Genomic DNA, 23,291 nt, shown 5'->3' with positions numbered 1-23,291 from the left:
CCCCTCAGCACAATGCAAACATGCGCATACATGACACTGTTCGGGGATCCATCATCTACAGCTGACATTAAATGACCAAACATCATGGTCCCCCCATTAAAGTAGTGGGGACGTGCACAAACGTGATGTGCTCTGACTTGAGGTACAATAATGCAATGACGAACTCAGAGCATGAACTGGTGAGGGAAGGTGGGGGTGGGGTAATACACATATAGCCTGGCCTTAGAACAGAGTCACACCAGTCTCAACAGTCAGACCACACCATTGCAGCGAGAGAGTTTCTGCCAAACTCCTAGTGCGTACTGCTTGGTGCCGATCTAAGTTGGAGTGTGTGCAACAGCTAAGTTCAATTCAAGTCAAGGGAGATTTCTAAGATCTCACTATCTTGTCACCAGCCTGCATTAATTGAGTCGCACTGGTGGCGCACCACAGCAGCAAGGCACTATAGCAACAACAAAGTACGACCCTGCAGGGTTGCAGCGTCACCATCCACCAAAGCATCCAGGCCTATCAACTGTGCCAGCTTCTTAACTGATGTGTTCTCATTCCTTGAGAATCCCAGGCCCCGCCAATTTGCCTTACCAGCACCGCCTCATTGCTACAGGACCTCAGCAGTATGGCCTTACCACAGTAGGGCCTTATCAGTGTTGAGGTACGCATGATCTTCCTCCACTAATGCCTTATCAGTGCTTTTAAATTCCAGGTAGTATTAGCTTTCCCCAACAATGCATTATCAATGCCACAATAACTACTAAAATCTCCACACTGTTGCTTCCCGAAAATTTTCAGATTTTACACTCATGACAGTGATATGTCTTATAAATAAAAGGATGTTTGTGGGATTACCGATCCATATCATGGTAAATCTCGAAAATGCCTTAATGGTAAAGAAAACTAGAAAATAGCAGACTGGGACCTATGTGAATGGATGGTTGTATCCTTTCAGGTGCCAACCATCACGTGTGGTATTGAGGGGCAAAACTTCCATTTGCATAATTTTCAACATACTTGCCGGGTGGACTTACCTGCCTGGTCCTCTCCTTTCTTTCCTGTCTTCACACGTTCCAAACAAACAACTGTGGAGATACCTTTGATGCACTGTAGAAGTTCCTCTCAGGTTGGCTCTGGTCCTCCACTGGGCCCTGAGACGGACCCACAAGCAACTACAACAATCGGGGTACTGGTTAAAAACTTTGTCAGCGTCAAGTGTAACTAATATCGCTTGCACTTTCTCAACAAGGTGGACAATCTTGTGCACATTATTGTGTCAGTCTTTTCCTGACAAACCATGACTGGTCCAGAGGAACCAATCCCGGTGCAAGTTTTTAAGTGTAGAGGCTAATGATTTTCTGTACAGTTTTGATCAATGGAAAGAGCATCTTTATGGGTCCTTTGAAAGTTGCAGTGTTAATGCAACATCAATTTCGCACATAGATGGTGTGATGGGTCATGATATTGGAAAACAATTATTTAATTTAGCTACATTTTGGGTCAAATATTACCTGGAAACTATCTGTATAGCCATTTTACCCGGAGCTTTGTTTACTTTAATAGTTCTAATAGCCTACCCAACTTCCTCATCAGTTACTGGTACCGCCAAATGCTCTACCTGTATGTGGGGGAATGTAATGAAGCCTTTGCTTACCACACCCAAACAAGCTAGAAAGAGATAAAGGTATCGCTGTCTAGGACAAGTCTTTATCCTGACATCGGGATCTGTGTAACTATAAGTCTCAAGATGCCTGCTAACAAAGAAAATAAGCTTTAACACCTAAAGAGTAGACAAAAACCTTTACCCCCATAATGTGTACTAGAAATGCCAATCGGACTGTATGGCCCAGTCAATCGTTGTGCGTAATCTCCGGTCTAGAACTTTTTTCATAGCCTCAAGCATCCTTTGTGTCCTAGTTGTATGTCATGGTCGACTACAATGCAGTGTTCTGGTTCATATCATGGTGCTTAGAGTAGAGTGCGTAGCGGAAGTCACACTGGTGCATGACACAGTAGTGGAGAAGTGTGGCTCAATGGTTAGAGCGGCAGACCCTGATGCAGAGGTCTGGCCCGGGACCAGGGTTCAATTCCCGCCGCGGCGGGTCTTGGGCTCAATTTCCTCGGACATGTTAATTCTCGCCTCGGTGCCTATTCTAATGATGGGTCCCACTCTGCAACTCTGGGCAATAGCTTGCTTAATCTCCACAACGGCCCCAACAGCGCTGGGATGCCTGGCTTCACCTTGGGGGTGCCCAGGAGTGGACATTTCACAGGGAAAAGCCAGGAAGGGTTCCACAGCGGTATGAGTACAGCGCCAGGACACCCTAGGGTAACAGTGCGCTATACAAGTACAACACATTTACATTTACAGTACCTCTGGTGCAATTAGTCAGACTGCAAATCAAAGCAACATTTGTCTTCTTTATACATTGAGAATATATTTCATCACCTTTTTACTCTGTTTAGCCATGCAAAAGGTTTATGTGGCAGTCAGTCTGAGTAGAATGGTTTAGTGCTAACCAGGACAAAACCTTCCTGTGATGTGATATAATTGGAATGATGAAGCTGTGGCTAAGGTGAAGGAGAACGTTAGTCAGTTGGGTGAGAGTAAGAGTGGACATCGAATAGGTCTTCATAAGCATGGTCTCTGGTTAGTACTTAAATAGAGAGCGAGCACTACTGCAGGCGTCTCTCAGGCTTATCCTAAGAGAAATAAAAAGTTCATGATATAATAAACTTTCAGGAGACTAGACTCCCTTCCTCAACAGGAGCACTGCAAACTGAGAGGTGGGCCCTCAGATACCTAGCGCTCAGGTGTACCAACAGTATTCAATATTTTGGCAGCATGGAGGTTACAAGGTTTACCTTGCTTCCCTGATTTGGCACTAGACACGTCTGTAGCACTGAGAGAAAGTGGGGAAAGATAGAACTGTATGGGAAGAGAGCTGAAAGTAGCCCCAGTAAGTGCATGCACACTCAGGGTGACTGGATAGAAGAGATAGACGAATACTGAGTGCCCTGAGAGAGACTTACTATCAAACAAGCAGTTCATTCACTGCTGTTTAAAGGAAGAGAAATTTGAATAAGTGAACTGAGGGATTTTTACCATGAAGTAGCACACCCAGACTGTAGTCTATATACTGTACATTAAAAATGTGTTGGATTACAACAAGAAGTTATTGGATTAAATAGAACTGAGATTGGGTTGTTCTGATGAGCTGGCAATTTTTAAATGACTTAAGTCAGTAAAGGTATAAATACACCCGATAATCCTCAGATTCAGGGATTTTTTTCTAGCAACTTTAGTGTACACAATTCCCCCCCCCCCCCCCCCCCCCCTTTCCATTTATCAGGCATAATAATGACTAATAATTTGCCTTTGATTAAGTCATAAATTGTTGCACAAATGCATTTGACAGAATCAACATATCCTTAATGTTAAGACTGTAAAGGGCTTAGAGCAAACATACACATCAAAGAATATTAAGGAACCATTTCAAGTAAAGTGTTAATATAAAGTATTATACCGTTTATGCCTTAAGTTAAATTCTATTTTGAGTTTTTTGTTCCGACTTCAGGAACAGGCAGTGCTTTAATAACTAGTCTGCAAGAATGACACTCACTATATGTTTGGAATTACGCCTTTGCCAGTTTTGTAAATGTGAAAGAGTTTGAATAGGTACAGCCGGAGGGGTGGTGCTTTATTTTGTTAAGAAAATGTAAACTTGTGTAGATTTTCGCATGGGTTCAATGAGTTCGGTAAACTAATGTATTACCTCTCGTGCACTGCCGGCGAACTCTCACAATTCAATAATGACATCACGTGCTTCTAGGCCAAAAACGATAGAAGAAGCTTTTCACAAACCCTTCGCTCAAGTTGTTTCGGAAATCTCCAGGGGGTGTCAAAGGACGCCGTGTCTACATTCAAACAACACTCCTGGCCGTTTCAGCAGCAGATCCGCAGACTCGACAGGGCTTTTCAGTGTTAGGAATCTAAAAGATTTCAGAGCTCAACCCTGGAGAGATGGGGGTGCTGGAAATATATAAGGAGGCCGACGGCGGGGGGGTGTTTGCTGCTGCGGTTTGTGGCGGGTTGTTGAGAGCACAGAACACATCCGGCCTTTGTTGGCGTGTCTGCTGCTGACATTCACTGGCCTCCTACACGCTCTGGCGCGAGGGCTGGCCAAAAATTATGCCCAGGGCAGTCATTGGTAGCGCTCACGCGCTACCAATGACGGCCCTGGGACGGACCTTCAGCCAACCACAAATGCGGTACGTCGCGCACCGCACTACCACTAAGCTAGGTGGTGGTGCGTGCGCTGCAGACAGCATTTGCGTTTTGCAAGCAGGCGCGCTTGCACTACAAACATGTTGACAGTAGTGTCAGTGAGTGCTGTGTCCCCAATTAAATTATAAAGGCCGCCGCCATGGGCCAGTGCCACGCGGCCGCCGCCCTCAAAAGGGTGCCGCCTGGGGCAGACCGCCACCCCCCCCAGCTACGCCGCTGCAGCCGTGCACTTAGCAGCATGTCGCATGCCCCTTGTTCTTTGCTCGGGGATTTTATTTATTTATTTAATGCATTTTTATATAGCGCAGACTTTACCCGAAGGTGTCAGAGCGCTTCACAATAGGAACAGTAATGATACATGAGGTGAAAATTACAAGTGAGCATGTAACGTAAGCTTTTGTAACATGAGGCAATAGTGACAATTGTGCAAGTGCTGGAGCAGGTATAATATTTTATTTAAAAAAAAAAATACCTACTCCATTTTCGTATGTCTATATTAAAACGACTGATGAATAATTATAATAATTAACGGTTTGCTGTTTTAAAACTAATCAACCTTATTAACAGAAAGAATACACGTGGGAATGCGTTTTGCATGGCTAAAATAATAAGTGAACTAAGCCTGTATGCATATTAAAATGATAAACGTTGCTTGTGTGATGTTATTGTGATTTGCGCTTAAATAAACCAGCATTAACGGTTTTGGATGTTGCATATGGCTAGATAAATGCACGCACATAAGGGTATTAGCAAGGGAATAACACTGTTTTAATCATTTCCATGTATTAATTACGATTTTTGTGTTTCTTTGCTTAAGTTGACCATTTGGGCCTGCCATTTAATGGCCGCCGACTGAAGCCTGACTAGAGTACATTATTTCACCATTTGAACAATGGAGAAAGGCGCCTGCACTGACTTCGACCGTGTCCCCTGTGTGACCTGTCAGACCATGCCCATGAAGACTACCCTGGGCGAGGTGCCAATGCCCCTGAACGTGAAGAAATTGTTACAATTGAGATTTATGAACTGTTGAACTCGACCTGTTCCCAACAAATAGATACGTTTAGGACTACGGATTTCTATTTCCCATACATTCGCTTTGAAACTTTTTCCAATTCGATCGACCTATTGATGGAGGAATTGTTAGGGTGATTCAGGGAAAGTGGTTCTTCCATCATGAAAGCAGTTTGGTTCGGAATTAATGTCCCTTTGTAGGTACGGATAGATTGATAGAATGAATGTTGGTGTTATGGGCCCCACCAGCATATGATGTGTGTGACTGAGAAATCATTCTGTCCGCGGTAATAGAGGGGAATTGAGGAACCCGAACTGCACCAGTTTTCTGGTAGCAAGATGATGGTTTTTATTGTTTTGGTTTGATGATTTTGCGTGTATATAGCATATTGATTATTTTTTTTTTTTTTTTTTTTTTTTTTTTGTTGAAAAACCTTTATTGACATTTCAATCATTAACAAGTATGGGCCTACAACCCCCCGGGGCCGGCCGCTAAGCAATCAGAGCAATAAGAGCCAATGTAAACACAGGCGGCACCTCGGAGAGCAGAATCTTCATTCCAATATAGTCCGGCCAGTGAGCCGCGCAGGTAGGACACCAGGAGAAAAGGGGTTTTTCATTTTATAATGAAACAAGACAGTAGGATCAGGTGCCAAACAATTTCCCAACAACGATAAGGGGCAAGAATAACAGACGTAAGCAATAAGCAGCAATCTATTGGATCAATGGCGCAGACACGGGAAATTCCGGATGGGGAAGAATATCAAAAACAGTTGCGCCTGCAGGCCCCAGTACCTAACGCCCAGAGAACACCCCGGAAACTGTGGCACACATGAAGAGGCGACGATTCACAACAAAGGAGGTGTACCGCGCTGATCCCAGAAAAGAAAAAAACAAGAAGAAGCGGAGAAGAAAAAGGAGGCCATGGAAAAAGAGATAAAGACTAAAGAGTCCCCTCCCCCAACTCCCCACCCTGCACCTCTGCAAATTAGTATGGCCCCCCCCCCCAGCAGTGTGCCTGTCGCCCTGGAACTAGACCCGAAATATAGAAGAAACAGGGAAAAAGGAGTAAGAAAGAACCCCACCAGACGGGGGGGTGGAGAAAGTATAATAAACTGGAGGAGGGCCTTCAAAACATACCCCCGGCTTCTCCCTCCCGCACGGTGAAGTCTCCCCACAGCAAACAATAAGCAGCACCAAATCGACCATATCAAAAAGGGGAAATGGGGAGCATTATGCACCAACTATGCTAATAACCATGAGAGTACGCAACCATGAGTCCGCCCGTCTACTGGATGACCACCCCCGAAGGATCAGCCTCATCCTTGACCACTCTTTGCAATTCTGCCCATGCCTACCCCTCGACCCAGCACCATGTCCGATGTTCCAGGGTAAAGGAGTGTCCAAAAACAACCGGGAAGCGACGCACACAGGTGGGGTGGAAGTCTCTGAGTACCAACACAGTCCGCATCATGGAGGGACGTCTTTCCCAGTGCTGCCCCAGGATCTGCACTGCACACAAGGTCCAGGAAGGCTGAATCAGCCAAAGTAGACAAACGTTGCTGGAATTGTCCCTGGGTCGCCGGAGGCCGTGCACGGGACAAGGCCACCACCTTCCACTCAGGTCCAATACCTCCGGAACAGATCAAACCCTCAGTTAGCCGATCACACGGTAGCATACTGTCCGGAGTGTCCGGCTGTGCACTAATCGCAGGGGTGGCCGCGACATTATCCTCCTGTGTGCAGTGTGGGAAGCCCCTGTGTACCTGTGGACCAGCATGCCGCCACTGTCCCAACGCTGATGCCACACCATCGAGCTTACTCCCCGGCGCCACGAGCCAAGGAGAAATGAAGGGCACCAAGGGCCTCTAGGAGGTCGCCGTACCCCAGCACAGCTCTCTGCGATCGCTCCGCCACACTCCCAAAAGTCACACACTCCCAATCCTGCTGCGACCCAGTGGACAGGATGGTAGGCTGCATAACAACAAGATGGCCGCCGGGAAGGCCCGACTCGTATTGGGGCCGGGACCCAGGGACAAGCGCCTCGAGGTCCACGTCGCTGAAGACAGGGGGTCCGGGGGCATGCACAAATTCAGCCGTTGCGTGGTCACGGGCAACAGTCGTCCCCGCCACGGACCAGCTCCCGCGAAAAGCCGGGAGCAGCCCGCAAGGATCAGGGCGAGCTAGGGGCGGCGTCCGGGCAGCTCACCGTCAAAGGCAGGGGCAAGCACCGAAGAATCTGAGAGTTGCACCCCCGGGCATGTCCTCGGTCCGCTACGCTTAGCAGTGGGAGCGCCTACGTCAAAATGCAGGCCGAGGGCAGCACCGCTCCGGTGGACCGACTCCACCCAGTCACCACAGGCCGCTGTTGTTAAACTGCCACCCGGCCAAGGCGTCCACTCGAGGTCCCGGCTCCGGGGCTGCACGGGCCGCAAAGTTCAACTGCAGATTTCTCCGGCGGTACGGCAGCCAGAAACCTCGGAGTCACACGATCGGTTGCCACTCTCATTCACAAACACGATCTCATAGCGCAGACTGAGGATCTCATGCAGGATATCCGTGCGGGATGCGGAGGTTCACGGAGCCGGGAATCTACGCTGCCGTCCCGGTCGCCATCTTGGCTCCTCCCCCAGCATATTGATTATTGATTGGTATTGATATGTGTACTAACACTATATGTTGAAGTCGTATTGAGTTTTATGTAGTGTGTACGGCTTCTGGGACGTAGGAAGTCGGTGACAGTTCCGTAGTAGGGCAGAGGCAAGCCCTGCTCTCGGGAAAGGCGGAATTGTTGGCCCTGTATGTAGACAGGGGAAACGCACAACAATTGAAGTTGTGCGTCGCATTGTCTGGGTTCGATTCGGTAGCATCGCCGTGTGCTGCCATTAGAGACATATTTTCGGTGTGAGAGGAGTGTGTATGATAGCGAAGGTTACCTGTGAAGTTCTGGTCTTGGGTACCAGGGATCCTATTGGCATTCTGATAACGCTTATCACTAGAAAGGTAATAGGTACTCTCTGAGCTTGTTAGAAGGACAGGGCAGAGGTAAGCGCTGCTTTGTTAACGTATGTAATAATTCTGTAGTAGGACAGACTGTTCGCTGTTCTCGGGAAAGACAGGATTCTGTATGAATGTGCTACATTTTTCTGGTGTGGAAGTGTGTGAATGAAAAAGGCATTCCGGTTAATTGCGAAACTCTGGTTTTATTTCTCAGGAGCATTACGTCTCCAACTATGTGTCTTAATTCTGGAGAAACAGTTAATTGATGATTGATAGAAGGGTGAAGTAGAGGGATGTGCTACTTTATCAACGGAAGTAACGATTCTGTAGTAGGGCAGAGGTAAGCGCTGCTCTCGAGAAAGACGGAATTCTCGTGAGAAAGGTCTATTGCTATTCTTTGGTTATCGAAGCGGACAATGGAGATGTTTATATGTTTTAACTAATAGGATTGTGGAAATTGAAACAAAGTCTACCGAGTAGTTTTGTAAAGGAGGGGTAGACAGGAGACAGGAGCAGAAGCTGCTGCAGCGACTGCTGACGTCAGTAAGACCGCGCTGGGATTGGACAGTGGGTCAGAACAGCAGAAACGCTCTGATTGGTGCGTTAGTGTGTGCCGCGCAAGGATTGGAAGAAATACAGGGTGACGTAGACGCTCCAGGATTGGTGCGTTGGTGTGAGTCGCGCTGGGATTGGAGGATTGTAACAGTGACGTAGACGCTCCGGATTGGTGCGTTAGTGTGAGTCGCCCTGCAATTGGACAAAAGATCGTACAGTTGTAGAGAAGACTAGGGATTCACGGAAGACAGGGAAATGTATTACCACGCTGTAGAAAAGAATATGAAGTCTTTGTTTAGTAAAATAAAGGGATGGTTTGTGAAAGACAAAGAGATTGTGACAAGAGAAGGACAGTTACTTCCTCCGACGAAAACCCCCGCATCCTTCATGGTTGCGAAATATGGGTATCATACCTGCATTTGGTTGGACAATTGGGTGAAGTATACAAGGGAAGACAGAGTTTTAGCTTTCCCAGAACATGGCTCATTTAATCTGGCCATATTAAGAAATCTGCGTGAGCGGATAATGAGTCTAGAGCCCCGACCTAGACCGACACAGTTCGAGGCGCTGACTGAGTGGGAAGATGAGATGCATGAGCGAGAAAAGCAGAGAAGTGCTGGTAGATATAGGTATATGTTTGGACGACAGTATGATCGTGAAACTCATAATGATCGAATGAGAAGGTGGCGAGACGCAAGCAAGACTGAAGGACTGTTTCCCGTAAGAACTGCAGGGGAGACTGAAGGGAGGAAATGCGTAGAAAAAAGAAATAACGTAGAATCTAGAAGGTACGGAGCAAACGAATCCGAGGATGACATTCTCGATGACCTGTTTTACAAAAGTCCACCCCCGTACAGACAGGAACCAGATGTAGTAACCCAAGGTACTCGCATGAGAGATACCCTGCAAATTATCAAAACAGAAGTCATGACACCAGAGGTGAAAAGAAGTAATCCCCTTAGGGAAAGAGAGAAAGAAATGGAAAATAGGGCTGATAGTGAAAATTCAATGGAATTAGCAAAAACCACCCTAGAACTAACAGAGAAGGTAAGAGAATTGACCAAAAATGTAGAAGCAGTCACAGTTCCTGTAACAATAGGTCCTGTTATGCCCATTTTTGAGAAGCAGAAAGTGAACATGGCCTAATAGTTCTGTATGTGAGCAGTAGGCAGGCTGAACAACCCCTAATGAGAACAAGAGAGAACCCGTGGAGACATACAATGAGCGAAGGTCAACTGAATGTGTCAAATAACCCGTTCTTAAGTCCCGATTGCATAGAAAGGAACAGAATGACCGGAGGATCAATATTAGAACCACAAAGAGTGACAGAACAAGGGAGTGTAGAAAGATCCACAGGAATAACTACGGATGAATTGAGCGAATGGTTAAAGGGTTTGCAAGGAAAGAAAAGAGAATCCCAAACAATTGATGTGGCAAAATTACACATGGTACTGGAAGAGTTAATAGTAGGGACGATCCCCACAGAAAAGCTGAAATTACCAGGATGATGAGCTGTTGTTTCTGTGTAAGAGTGTCACTTGGAGAGCAAAGAACCTACATGACAGTCTAGAAGAAATAGCAAGCAAAATGGGAATTGACATGGACAGGGTAAAAGCTTTACAAAAGCCTTACCGAGTGGATTTCACTGAAAAAGACATTGAAAACATGAACACCACAGGCTGAATAGGACAGATTAAGGATATAATCACTTTGCTGAGAAAATGGGGAGATGTGGATAAATGGAAAAGTAGGTGGTATAGAAAGCGAGATGATGCATCAGACACAACTTTTCCAGCATTTCCTGTTAGAGAAAAGGAGAAGGTAGTGACAGAATTTCCCATGAGAGAGATTCCAGGAGGGGGATATGTGCATGTCCCATGGACCAGACAGGATATTTTGTCATTTACAAATGACTTCCGTCGATTGCGAGAAAAGCCCGTTGAGTGGTACAGACAGGTAGACAGATTTGTGAAGCTGTCAAAAGTGCTGTGGATTGACCTGAATAGCCTATTTGATATAATAGTACCAGCAGACTTGTGGGCAGAATGCAAAATAGTTATAGATTGGCCAGCAAAAGAATACCCGAGAGATCCCAAAACAGGAGCACCAGACCCCGAGGTAATGAAGAAATACGAACAGGTTATGGTATTTCTGAAAAAACAAGGTACCTCCCAAGGAAACAGACTGGGTAAAAATAGACCGAGCACATCAGGAAGTGAAAGAATCAGTTCATGCCTACTATGAAAGACTAATACTGGCTTTCAAGCAGTTTAGTGGAGATGAGAATCTGGGTGAAAAGGACCTGAGTCATTTTGTATACAGATTTGTATATGGTTTACGTCCTGAAATTAGTGAGATGATAAAGCAGCATACAGTTGACTGGCAGAGCAAGAATATCGATGAGATCCTGAGACATGCTAAATACTTTAGTGATGAGATTGAGGCAAAGCAACGAAAGCTGAAGGAAAAGGCAATGTGGGCACAAGTGAAAGTTGCAGAAAGACCGGAAGCTCAGTTAGTCGAACAAGCAAATAACCCAGGAAATAAACCGAGCTTTGGCCCAGGAAAGGGGAAAGGTAATATAGAAGCTAAAAAGAAGTTTCCATGCCACAATTGCGGTAGGACAGGGCATTGGAAATCCGAGTGTAAATTTCCTCCAAGTACTAATGATGAAAATCCATCATTGAATCCACAGGTGCAGAGTGAGGTGGGTGGCCAACAGCAGCAACAGCAGAAGGCTGTTAATCCACAGAATCAGGTGCCAAAACCGCCTTTACCACAGAGCAAACACGCCCAGAGGTATAGTCACGACTCGGGATTCTACAATGAAGAACAGGTAAACAAACCGCAACGCGTGAGCGCTGTGTCACAATATTGGTTGCGAAATGATGAGTGATTCAGAGGAGGATTTCTGACGGTGCCGAAGGGAGGAAGAAGAGTGCGTGCTTGGCGCAACTCTAGAAATAGACCAGACAGGACCCTTTGTAGATGGGAAGGTTAATGATGAAAGCATTACTTTTCTAGTCGACACTGGAGCTACACGATCAACTGTCAGGTCAGCTGATGTAAAGAATCTTCCTCTTTCGGATGAAACCATCCAAGTAGTTGGTGTGTCCAACACACAGCTCAGAACGTACCTTACTGAACCGGTAAAGGTCAGAATAGGGAAGTTTTCAGACATGCATCGATTTGTGGTGTGTGACCAGTCCTGTGAATTTGCTAGGTAGGGATTTGTTGTGCAAGATGAATTGCACCATATTCTGTACTCCAGATGGATTAGCTTTTGAGACACCAGAGGAAGATGTCCTGTAAAAAATGACCATAGCTAACAGAGAGAATGATGTTGCTGAAACATATGCCATATTCAATCCCGATGAATTGCCACCAGAATTAAAACAGACAGTTAAGGCAGGAGTCTGGGATTTCACTGCAGAAGATGTAGGCCTTATGAGAAATGTAGACCCGGTGAAAATTTCTGTAAAAGAAGGAGCAGTTTTTCCAAACATTCCACAATACAGACTGACACCTGAAATAATTGAAGGAGTAACACCCTTAATTGAGAAAATGATCCAGCAGGGAGTTTTGAGGGAAATATTGAGCAGTCCATGTAATTCACCTATAATGGGACTGAAGAAGCCTAATGGAAAGTTCAGAATAGTGCAGGATTTGAGAAAAATAAACAAAATTGTTGTCATGCTGTCCCATTGTACCAAATCCGTCAGTGATTTTGTATCAGATTCCCCATGATGCAGAATGGTACACAGTAATTGATTTGTGCCATGCTTTCTTTTCAATCCCGTTGCATCATGACAGCTAGCCGATTTTTGCATTTCTGTATGGAGAGCGTATTTTGGCATGGTGTCGAATCCCACAGGGGTATACAGAGAGCCCCTCAATATTTAATCAGTTGCTGAAGAAATCTCTGGAAAGTCTAGCAATGCCTCAAAATTCAGTCTTGGTCCAGGACATCGATGACCTACTTGTGGCATCGAAAACACGTGAAGCTTGCAAAACAGACACAATAGCTTTGCTGAATCATTTGGCAGATGGAGGACTAAAAGTATCTCCAGCAAAATTGCAAATCTGTAAGAAAGAAGTACAATACCTCGGACATAATATTGAGAAAGGGCTGAGAAAAGTGACAATAGACAGAATCAGAATCGTCAGAGGAATGAGAGCCCCGATGACACAAAGGGAAGTGAGAATGTTCCTAGGAATGGTTGGCTATTGTCGTCAGTGGATAATTAATTTTCCCCTGATTGCCAAGCCATTAATAAAAGCGAGGTAAAAGACCCCCTTGAATTAAACAAAGAAGAATTGGCAGCATTTAGACAATTGAAGGACAGGCTTTGTGAAGCACCTGCCCTAGGTATGCCAGACTATGAGAAGGAGTTCGAGTTGTACTGCAGTGAGAGAAACGGATGTGCACTCTCAGTGTTAATTCAGAAACATGGAAGATTGAGGAGACCAGTTGCGTACTTCTCGTCAATGCTGGACCCAGTAACTGTGGGTTTGCCAGGATGTCTGAAAGCAGTAGCTGCTACATGCCGAAGCCTGGAGCAAAGTGAGGGAATCGTAATGGGATATCCCTTAAGAGTGTGTGTACCTCATGATGTGGCGATCCTTTTAACAAGGAGCCGGACACAGTTCATGTCACATAGTCGGCTGACTAAGTATGAGAAAGTCATTCTAGGTGCATCAAATGTGAGTCTTGAGAGATGTGTGAATGTGAATCCAGCCACTCTATTGCCAGATGCTGAAAGTGTGGAGGTAAGAGATGATGATCATGATTGCCTAGATGTGCTTGACTTTTGCACCAAACCCAGACCAGACATAAAAGATCTGCCATTGCCAGAAAGTGACTATGTGATGTTTGTGGATGGATTTTGTTTGAGAACGGATGAAGGATTGTTGAGTGCAGCATATGCGATATGCACAGTTTCAGCAGTTCTGGAAGCATCACCCTTGAAAGGAGTTAAATCCGCTCAAGTAGCAGAACTAGTGGCATTGACAAAGGCATGCAAAATTGGGAGGAATGTGAGAGTAACTGTGATGACTGACAGCCAGTATGGCTTTGGAGTTGTCCATGACTTTGGCTACAGAGAGGTTTCCTGACCTCAAGTGGAACTCCCATAAAGAATGCAGAAGTGGTTGGAAAATTGCTTGAAGCGATACAGTTGCCTAAAGAACTGGCTGTTGTAAAATGTGCTGCTCATGGTCAAGGTAGTGATTACATCACTACAGGGAATAGATTCGCCAATGACATGGCCTAGTATTGTGCACGAAATCAGTATTCAATCAATCGGTCAAAGGAAAAGGAAATGTCTTCTTGCTCCTTAATGTTTACTAACGTTGTGGGAACATGGGAAGAAGTGAGGCAGTTGCAGGATGAAGCAGGAGATGAAGAAATGAAGCAGTGGGTAAAAGCAGGTTGTGCACCAAGGGAGAAAGACCATGTATGGGTCTATAGGGATGGAAGACCAGTAATGCCTGATAGCATGATGTCAACCATGGCACGGATGTATCATGGCCAGGGACATCTAGGGAGAGATGCCATGATAAGAGCCTTTAAGCAAACCTGGTACACTGCAAAATTCAGGTTGATAGCAGAGAGTCTGTCAAAGATGCCTGATATGTCAGCAATACAATCCTGGAAGGAAACAGTAGTGAGCCTAGGCACAATAGGCCGAGAGGGAGGACCCTTCACCAGAATGCAGATAGATTTCATTGAGATGCCCCCTTGCAACAGTTTGAGGTATGTCTTGGTGATAGTCTGTCTGTTCTCCAGGTGGGTGGAAGCATTCCCAACAAGAAGAAATGATGGGATAACAGTGGCTAAGCTATTGTTAAGAGAATTCATCCCACGGTTCGGGTTTCCAGTGACCATTGAATCAGACAGAGGAGGACACTTTTATAATGAAATCATGAAATTGATCTGTGAAGCATTGAGTGTACAACAAAAACTGCATTGTGCCTACCGACCAGAGGCTTCTGGTGTGGTTGAACAAATGAATGGTACCATCGAAAACAGAATTGGGAAAATGTGTTTAGCCACAGGAATGAAATGGCCTGATGTCTTGCTTCTAGTCTTGATGACGATTAGGTCTACTCCAGACAGAACAACAGGTTTGAGTCCCCATGAAATTATTATGGGACATGCCATGAGACACATGTTTGTACCAGTCAACAAGTTGATGACTATAACTGATGACATGGTTTTGGATTACTGTAAAGGCCTGGCTGACGCAGTCCATTCTGTGTTTCAACAGGTTGGAGCGGATGCCACAACACTTGAAAGGAAACCAGCCCATGATTTGAGCCCAGGGGACTGGGTGAGAATAAAGGTCCACAGAAGAAGAAATTGCTTGGTTCCAAGGTGGGGAAGGCCAAGGCAAGTTGTCCTGACCACAACAACTGCTGTGAAGTGTGCTGGACTGAAAAATTGGATACATGCAAGTCACACCTTGAGAGTTCCAAACCCAGGTGACAGCATTGGCAAAGAATATTTTGATGATTCAGAATCGAGTGGTGATTCAGATAACGAGATTTCAAAGACAAAAGAAAATCCTGAAAGGGGGGAGAAAGGGCCAAGACCAGCTCTTATTCCACAAGGAGAAATCCTGAGGAGAACACTGCAGATTCCAGAGACAAATTCAGATTCTGGAAAGAAGCCAGAAATACCAACTACCAGTAACGAACACAAAAAGAAGGAAAGAAAAGAAAAGAACATTCCAACAGAAGTGACATTTACACCAAATGAGAGAGTGGGAGAAGTTCCACCTGAAATAATCCCTGAAGGGACAGAAATAGAGAGAGAGGGACAGATTTCTGCGGAAAACCCCCAAAGAGGTGTAGGGACAACCAACACTGAGTTAGGTGAAGGGACAAGTAGTCAGCAGGAAGATTGCGTGTCGGAGACCCGAGGAGGGACAGAAGTAGGGCAATCACAACAGGTGGAAAAGGAAGCTGTTGGAGAAGAAGAGGCAACTGAAACAGAATCTGAAGAATTGAGAACGAGATACATGAAGGTCGAGTTCTGAGAAAGAGAACTTGGATCGAGGAGAAAAACAACAAAGAAGGCAAAACAAAAAGAAATGCTAAAGGAAACCTTTGGCCCAATAAGATAAAAAGACTGAGATATCGACTGACACGAGTTAATCCCTCAAAAGCTGAACAAGTGAACGAAGTGTCAAGTCAGAACAAAGCAAGAGAAGGAGAAACAGAGATATCTGAAGAAAACAAAAGAACAAGAAAACCAAACCAGGAATATAAGTCGCCAGAATGGACGTATGTGGCACTGCCTGAACCAGGAGAAGAGGCGGACAGTCAAGTAAATCCAGAGGAGACTTTGCTGAAAGTGGTTGAAGAAGAAGAAACTGAGGGAATCCTGAGAGTTATCTTGTCCGATATTGGAGAAGAAGCGGATATTCAGGAACTTCTGTATTTGGATGACGAGAAGGAAGTGAAAAACGATGAGATGCCAAACTGAGTAATTCCAAAGAAGGCATTTGTGGAAGAAAATAAAGAGACTAAAACTAGAAAATTAAAAGTCTGGAATAACCTGTTAGGTACTTAGTGCCTTAAGTGCAGTAGTGGAGTAGAAGAGGCTAAGTCAAAAGACACAGTCAATTTAACAAGATGGCTAACATAGAGGATAGCAAGAATAGATGTGCCTTTATGAAAAGATGGTGCAAAATGTGTTGTTGTTGTACAGCATTAGTAATGCTTTTTTGGAGTGTACTTGCTCTACTGATCTCTTTCAAAGTAACTATAGATACATTAGGAGGGCATACTGAGAATATGACTTAACATAGGGAAGAGTTCCCAAAAGGTAGTTCCGACTAAAACTAGCAATGTACATATACATAAGGATAGGTCTATAACTGATTTTTCTAGCAGTGTGTTTTCAAAACTATTCTATGAATACGTAAAAACAATGGACGTAAGGGATTGCTACGTTTGCATGCAATTACCTGCCTCTGTTTCAGAAGGAGTGACTTATCACCTTCCAGCTACGTATGGAATTTCATGTAGTGTGTTAATTAGTATATTTTATCAAGTAGGGAAATTAGACTATAATTTGTCAAACGTAGATAACATTCTTGGGCAATTGCCTATGAATAATTAATTGAATCCTGCTAAAGAAGCTAACGTTTTAGGTGAGATTTTTACAGAGACTAAAGAATTGACATTAGAATACATTTTTAGAAACAATCTAACTTGCAGTTTGAAGAAAGAAGAGAAAACATTTTTAGACCTGGTTGAGGAAAGGAGATCAAAAATGCACAGAAAAGCAGAAGGAAATAAAATGAGAAACTGTGTGGGACATAGATAAAGAAAAGTAGCTGAAAAATGAAGCCAGTCCAACAATGGCTATAGATACACCACAGAAAGGCAAACTATGTATTATGAGAAAGAGATCCCAATACGATCATTATTTCATAGGGACTAGTGAGTGCCATGATATATACTTTATTGCAACCGGATGGGGATTTAGAGGTGGAAACGATCCAGTCTTTCCTGGATTGTACTACATTTGTGGAAACAAGGCTTATTATAGGTTGCCAGACCATTGGTATGGCACATGTTATGTTGGCTTGGTCTTTCCAAAAATCTTTCACATGGATAGAGTAGAAAACACTGGACAAAATAACCTACTAATGCGCAGTAGAAGAGAAACTTGGACAGAAATTGTAGGTGACATTTTTGGAGCCTTGATACCAGCAGTGGGAATATCTTTGAATGCAAATAATATTCGGAAGCTATCAACAGTAGTGGATGGCTTGTCAACAAGCACCGCTGGAGGATTTCTATTGGTAAACACTGAAATGGTTGCCATGCGTGCTATGGTAATGCAAAATCGACTTGCTCTTGATATTTTATTGGCAAAAGAAGGTGGAGTCTGTGGAATGCTGAAAGTTCAACATTGTTGCACTTACATTCCTGACGAAAGCAAAGATCTAAAAGTCTATATCAAAAACATTACTGAATTCCATGATGAAATAGTACCACTGGAAGCTGAAAGTATCTGGACTAAAGTTAGTAATAAAATGGCTGCTATTAAGAATTTCATAGCTAAAGTAGATAGTACCATTATTGGTAAAATATTATTTCCACTAACGTGTGTAATTTTCATATTATTAATTCTTAGACTAGGATGTATGTGTTGTAGATATAGAAGAAATAAAAAGAAAATTAGACGAGAAAATATAAAAAAGAGAAAAGAAACAAGAAAGAGATTTGCAAGAAATAGAATTGGAAGAATGGAAGGAGAGTATGTATAACAAAGCAAAAAGAGAAGATGAAGAGGAGACAAAATTTTATAAAATTTGAGCAAGAAAACATTTTAAATTTCCGTAAAAGGGGAAAATGAATTTTTTGGGTTTTGATTTTTGTGGTAGGAAAATCTTCGAATGTATTTTAAATTAGCCAATCATATTCCTGTGAAATGAAAAATGTAACATTTTATATGTAAATTTTAGTATAAATATTGGTAGACTAGAGAGGTGCTTAGATCAGACGGAGATCCGATAATCAGAATCCTGATGTTATGCTGACGGAGAAGACGGTGACTCTACATCAGGGATACTCATAGTACGGCCCGCGGGCCGCCAGCGGCCCGGCAAGCCTTCCTTGGCGGCCCGCGGACCTTGCAGACATCGTACCTGTGCAAGCACCGCCGGTTGCAGCAGCGTGGAGCTATGGGGGCCGGGCCGGGTGATTCTTTTAAAAGCCATTCACTTGTTAATAAGGCTTTGTTGTATTTCACCTCTTCTTAGCGCCCCTGCATCTCTCCTCTGATTGAGTGGAGATGCAGGGGCGCTAGGAAGAGATGAAATACAACAAAGCCTAATCAACAAGTGAAAGGTCTTTAAAAGACCTGTGAAGTACTTGGGTGCGGCGGCTGTGTGCGTTCCAGGGAAGCTGACTCAGCGCAGGGTGAGGTGACGGACCGGGGGGGGGGGGAGGGGGGTGTACAACTTTGGGCTGGCTGGCTGGCTGGGGGCACTACTATGTGTATGCATGTGGGTGCAGAGCGCTTGCCTGCCGTACCACTGCTCGCTGACTATTCACCTGTCAAAAGAGGAAACTGCACACCTAGTCCATCAAGGCGCTGCTGTCCAGGTCGCCTAAACCCTTCTCAGCCCCCACCCTGAGCTCAGCACTCTGAATGTGAAATCTGTCGTGGCACACCCACGCAACACACCGCACATGCGTTCGTCTGTGAAGCACCTATTATAGGAAACAGGGTTTCAACATCAGAGGCAATTTTGATGCAACAGCTGAAGACAGTGAAATTTTTTTATTGACAGGAAAGTGAAATATAAATGTTATGTTTAAAAAGGGAAAGAAAGAAAGAATATAAGGGAAAGTCTCTGGACCAGCATTTAACAAACCGTGCAAAAAAAATAACACCAGGAGCCATATTTATAAAACCTCAGGCTCTCATTTGGGTGGGCCTGGTGCAGACAGCATCTGTGTGCAATATCGCAAAAATATGCTTTCTCTCCAGGGCAGGTGCACCTCTGCTGAGGACAGCGCAGCAGCAACAGACTGTAGTTGCTGGTCTCTCCGTCAATGCAGAGGTCCAGGCAGCACATTGGGAAGGCTAGAGGGATTCCTGAGTACAAAAGCATTAGCCTGCAGAGTGATGCCTGCAGGTCCCGGGGAACGTTGTGTCCTACTCCTGAAGGTGCACACACTCAGGGTGCGCACTGGCTGTACACCACTTCATATGCCGCGTAGCATTAGTGCACCTATCGACAGCCGGCTTTTCCCTGTGCCACTGGCTGAAAGATATGACGGACATGACAAAGTCTTCCAGGGCTTAATTTGTGCGGGTGTTTGCCAGTGCTTTTAACGCCCTTTATCTATAAACATCGGCATGTATTAACTAGAATCCACCTCGGCTGCCCACCTTGTCCTGTTGCTTTCTTGCCATCCTGCTGTTCCTGCGGCTGGGCTCACTTTTGCCCCCTTGACAGGGGGAGGGAGGGAGACAGGGAGGGAGACGGAGAGAGAGGTAGACAAACGCAGTGAGTGAGGCAGAGGGAGAGAGAGAGAGATAGAGGGAGAGAGGGAGAGTGATAGAGGGAGGGAGGGAGGGAGACAGAGCTAGATAGATAGGGATGTGTGCATGCCGGGTCTGGTGGCTCAGTGGACGAAGGCGTCTGCTGCAGGGGCCTGTGTTCAACCTCATGGTCACATTTGTTTTTTTTGCACTAGCCCTGCCCCCGTCCCCACCGGTGCGGCCCTCGGCCACAAACCACACTGTAAATTTAGTCCCCGAGAGAAAGTTTGTGAGTACCCCTGCTCTACATGATAGAACAGAACTCTGAAGAATTTACTGAGGACCAGTTCTGACTTAAAAAACGACAATTAGCCAGAATAGGTAAATATGACAAAAGATGATATTGCATTATTAAGATTTAACCTGCATTTGATTTACATAAAAGAAAATCATTATTTGAAATAATGTGTCGGGTGATTATTTCATTGAAATGTATTATTGAATACATTTAGAGTATTAAGGTATCATTAAACTAAATAACAACTAAATGATTCGATCGACCTATTGATGGAGGAATTGTTAGGGTGATTCAGGGAAAGGGGTTCTTCCATCAAGAAAGCAGTTTGGTTCGGAATTAATGTCCCTTTGTAGGTACGGATAGATTGATAGAATGAATGTTGGTGTTATGGGCCCCACCAGCGTATGATGTGTGTATGTGTGTGTGACTGAGAAATCATTCTGTTCGTGGTAATAGAGGGGAATTGAGGAACCCGAACTGCACCACAAGTATCAAGAACAAACAAAATACAAGAGGTTACAAAAGTGACTGTGCATGTTACAAAAGAGTACAAAGTACAAGTAGAGGTATAATAACTGCACTAAATGGTAAACACAAAAACACACTGGGAATGCACTTCTATAGGCATGGAGAACAGAATTTGCTATAATGGAAGGACTGGTGGTCGGCCGCCAAGGCTCCTTACCGGGCGGCATGCACAGTCATCAGTGGTTGGGACGATATTTATTGGGAATGTGTCTTTGATGTATTGCGTGTTGCGCAACGGACTCGCATGTTCGGACAGAAGACTGTTAGATTAATGTTGCAGGCTATGTTTGGGACACGTCGGGCACACGGCTAGTACCTGGGATCCGTAGTACGGGGGTGGGTGTAGATTGAGGTAGCAGAGGCTCACTGTTTCCGGATTTCGAGCGCGGCGGTTGATTCTAGTCAGCGCACGGTGCAAGGGTGAACTTGCACTTGGTTGCAGCTACCTGCACCCCCTCCCCCCCCCTTGCTTTTTTCCTGTTATATGGCATATTGGAGGCTTTTAAGCGGCCGAGGCTCCATTATTAGTATGCAGTAGGCTTTGGGGTCCATGGCCTGGTGTGCAAGGTTGTCTGAGGTTCATCAAAGAAGGTGAATTATAACTGGTAATTTTCTATTTGAGATAGCTCAATAAACAATGGCAACGTTGAATTCTTGAGTTTGGGTTCTCGGCTGCTAGCATTGCGCACTGCAATAGTGCTAGTGATTAAACAAGTCTTTTCTCGTTCCCATCTAGTGCTTCATACGTGGTGTCCTTTCTTTTTCAGCTTTTTATTTATTTTTATTTATAAAGTTTTATATAGCGCTAGCTGACCCATGGGTCTCAGAGCGCTTTACATGCACAAAGGAAAAGAAAAATTGCGTTTAATCGCAGGACATGAGGATGCATAAAGATATAAGCAAAGACAAAATACTTATGTATCCATTTATGGGAGAAAGACACAGGTGGTTGACACAGTCAGATAATCACCATCCTTTAAGGTTCGAGTGAATGGAGAGTCCTTTAGGTTATTGATGCCTAGGTTGGTTGACTTAGTCAGTAAATGTATTGATTGAGGAGAAGGATTTTCAGTTTTTTTGAAGCAAGGAGGGGTTGCATCTGAGATCAATAGGGAGTGTTCCATATCCTGGGTACGTTACCAGAGAAGGACTGGCACTGGGTCGTGGGTTCAGCCCCTCCCCCTCCCTCCCCAGTTTCGGAGGGATGAGAAGTGAGTCAGTGCTTCTCAGAGTTCTGGATTTTCCTGCTTTTACTAGTTTGATGTTTAGGTAGTTGGGGCTTTGGGCATGAAGGGCCTTGTGTGTGTGATGCAGGCCATTTTGTAAATACATCTACCTTCTATGGGAAGCCAGTTGAGGGTTGGTGAGATGTATTTAAATCTTCTTACACCAGTTATGAGTCGGGCTGTCATGTTAAGGACTGACCTTAGTGGGGCCAAGTGACCTTTTGGTGACCCTGTTTGGATGGTGTTTCCATAGTCCAGTTTCGAAAGGACGAGGGATTGTACGATTGTCTAGAGATCATCTTGAGGAATAGATCCACCTTGGCGTAATCAATTTCTATGTCATGGCGACAAGGCATTGAATGGGGTCCTGCTGCTGCTGGCTTATGAATGCCGCATTCATAAGCCAGCAACAGCAGGACGTCTCTGGCTGTTCGGCTTCACAATCCCGTTCAATGCCCTGTCGCCGCGACATAGACATTGATCACGCCAAAGTGGATCTATGTGCTGCTCAGCAAATCACTGATTGTTTTTTGCCATGCAATTTCAACTGGCTGTTAATTAATATGGTCTGCGTGGAGCCCTTGACTCCCGTTTTGGAGCACTGTCCCCAGAAACTACCTAACTAATCACAGGCTGTTTTTACTTGTATACAAATTGCTTCGGACCCTTTGTTCCCCCTTCACTTGTTTCTGACTTACCGCCAGCGCCCACGCTTTCCAACTAGTTCACAACTGTCCTGAAGATGAACCCCCAATAATTGGGTTCGAAACCCTGTCGACCACCCCACAACATGAACTCCTTATAACTTGTGTAAATCATTTATGGAGTGCAACTATATTGTTGTCAATGCAAAGTCTTTTTTTTTTAATTCACAATTACTGTTTCAAAGCCACGCTTTTTTCTACTTATTATGTGAGCACCTTAACAAAAAACCTTTGGAAATAAATATCTGTCATTTCTTGACCTACTTGACCCTTTACAGACTGTTTCTTGCTCCTGACTGAATTAATTCCATTTGTAAAAAAAACAGTGCCCCTCCTTTGTTTCAGAATAATTGCAAGAGGTTCCATGAAGAGAGATGGTGAGAGGATTGATCCTTGCAGGACTCAGTTTGACTCATATTGGTACAGAGGAGTTGATTTTAATCTGTTGCAAACGGCGCTGAAGGAATGAAGCAAACCATTCTAGTACTGTGCCATTAATGCCAGAGCGCCTCTTCAGAGTCTCAAGTAAAGCTCGGTGGTTGATTGTGTCAAATGCTGCTAAGGATGAGGAGACAGGCTTCACCTTAATCTACTGCTCTGTTGATATCGTCTGCAATATTGAGCATGTGTTTCGGTGCTACAACCTTTCCTGAAACCTGACTGAAAGGTGTCGAGG

General features: G+C 44.7%; 1 protein-coding gene across 4 annotated transcripts in view; it reads left to right on the top strand.

Moving 5' to 3' along the window:
• The window catches only part of LOC146816648 (zinc finger BED domain-containing protein 6-like), a 168,971-nt gene that overhangs the window by 124,145 nt on the left and 21,535 nt on the right, over positions 1–23,291 (top strand). The window contains exon 1 of one of the 4 annotated variants that reach the window (XR_014962929.1): positions 11,579–11,684. The exons of the other annotated variants lie outside the window; for them this stretch is intronic. The gene's annotated coding sequence lies outside the window, so the exon portion shown is untranslated. Of the gene's footprint in view, positions 1–11,578; positions 11,685–23,291 lie in introns of those variants that run through there. 4 annotated transcript variants of the gene reach the window in all.

The sequence above is a fragment of the Triturus cristatus genome, chromosome 6, assembly GCF_964204655.1.
Source record: "Triturus cristatus chromosome 6, aTriCri1.1, whole genome shotgun sequence".
NCBI lineage: Eukaryota > Metazoa > Chordata > Amphibia > Caudata > Salamandridae > Triturus > Triturus cristatus.
The sequence above is the reverse complement of the archived record's forward strand: the minus strand, read 5'-3'. Positions and strand labels throughout refer to the sequence as shown.